The following is a 2,010-nucleotide window of genomic DNA, read 5'->3' on the forward strand; positions in this document are numbered from 1 at the left end:
GCCCACTGCCCGGAGATGGCTGGGATGGGCTCCAGCCCCCCGCGACCCTACTGAGTATAAGCGGTGCAGCTAATGAGATGAGATTGTAGTTGTATGTTTTGTAGCTATACATTTATGGTATTTTTATAGAATTTTTTGTCAAAAAGAAGACAACACAATAGTTGGTCCGCGTTTTGAAAAACTAAAAATTTGACGTTTAATGCGTAGTATTTTTGCTTACTAGATTAGTTTGACCATTGTTTTGCAAATGATGTAAACAACTCAGTAATGATCCTTTGCATCCTAATGTGAAGATAAGAATGTTTAGTGGGGGACAAGTGAATAAGTATCTAAATTGTAATGTATGTGCTTTGTTCTTTCACACTTGGTATGCTATGTGTGGTGAACTAGCTCAATGCCTAATATCCTATATGAACCACATCATAATTCTTTCTTTGTTTATTGCACTGTCCCTGACAAGAACAGCCACCCATCCATTAGCTGCACCACTTATCCTTAGTAGGTCGCACGGGTGCTACTGCCCATAGTTGCCAGCCAGTCGCAGGGCACACAGACAGAACCATTCATACACTCACTCATACCTACAGACAAGTTGGAGTCACCAATCAACCTGCCAAGTATGCTTTTGGAATGTGGTAGGAAATGAGTGCCTGCAGGAAACCCACACAGGCACGGGGAGAACATGCAAACTCCACATAGAAAAGTTGGTAGCTGGATTTGAACTAGAAATGTACCGCAGAAGCGTAAACTACTAAAACATAAAAACAAATACACATCCTTCTAAAAACATTTGCGTATAGTGATAAAGTTCATTATGTTTAGCAATTTACTTAGATTCATATTTATTTTGGATTCATTACACACAACTGAAGTAGTTCAAGCCTTTTATCGTTTAAATTATGATTTTGGCAACAATAGTAAGGAAAAACAAAATCTTATTATTAGCATATTTCATCCGACCAATAAGTGTTTTTAGTTAAAAAGTCAACCTTCAAATAATTATCTTCAGTTATGCAATCATTACATGGTGGGGAATCCTATAGCAGAAATGATTGCCTCCATGCCACACCGCATTGAAGCAATTAGCCTGAGGTCTTACGGAGGCCCAGAATGCTTCGATAGCGGCTAGTTTTGGGTCTTGCGTTACTTAACTACCTCTTCACGATATCCCACATACTGTATGGGGTTCAGGTCAGGCTAATTAACACAGTAACACTATGGTCAGTAAACCATTTACCTGTGGTTTTGCCACTGTGAGCAAGGGCCATGTCATGCTGAAAAAATAAAACATTTTCCATAAAGCTTTTCAGAAGATGGAAGCCTTAGGTGCGCCAAAATCTCCTGATAGCAAGCTGCAATGACCCAGCCCTTGATAAAATTCAGTGCACCAACACCAGCAGCTGACATGGTGGCCCAGACCATGACTGACTGTGGGTACTTGACACTACAGTAGACCTCTGGAATTCTGGCATGTTATTCAACCCAGTCTTCCTCCAGACTCTGGCACCCTGATTTCCGAAGAATATGCAAAATTTGCTGTCATCCGAAAAGTACTTTCCTCCACTGAGCAACAATCCATTATTAGTGTTTCTGGTTCAAAGGTGGCTTGACCTAAGGAATGCGGCACCTTTAGCCCATTTTCCTTCACACGCCGGTGCACTGTTGCCCTAGATTCTTCTACTTCAGACTTTATCACAATATGCCTTTTTTTTAAGAAAGAACTGTGTATATAAAACAAATCATTAAACAAGGGTCCTGTGCACAAGCTATTTATGCATCTATCAAGACCACACCCAGCACATTCCATTTGAACAACCCGACTTTGCTCCATTTACAGAACAATTGTGATAAAATGGGCAGTTGAGTTGTTAGTTTTAAATAACACAGCTTTTTGGCTGTCTGCTGGTCATTCACGAGGGGTAAAAAACTCCTGGGATTTCTCGTGTTAAAAACATGCAGCATACCTTTAGTGTGCAAACTAGTATAAAATGAAGGACAGCTGACAACCGA

Source organism: Urocampus carinirostris, chromosome 16 (genome assembly GCF_059441175.1).
Source record: "Urocampus carinirostris isolate Australia breed hairy pipefish chromosome 16, RoL_Ucar_1.0, whole genome shotgun sequence".
Classification (NCBI taxonomy): Eukaryota; Metazoa; Chordata; class Actinopteri; order Syngnathiformes; family Syngnathidae; genus Urocampus; species Urocampus carinirostris.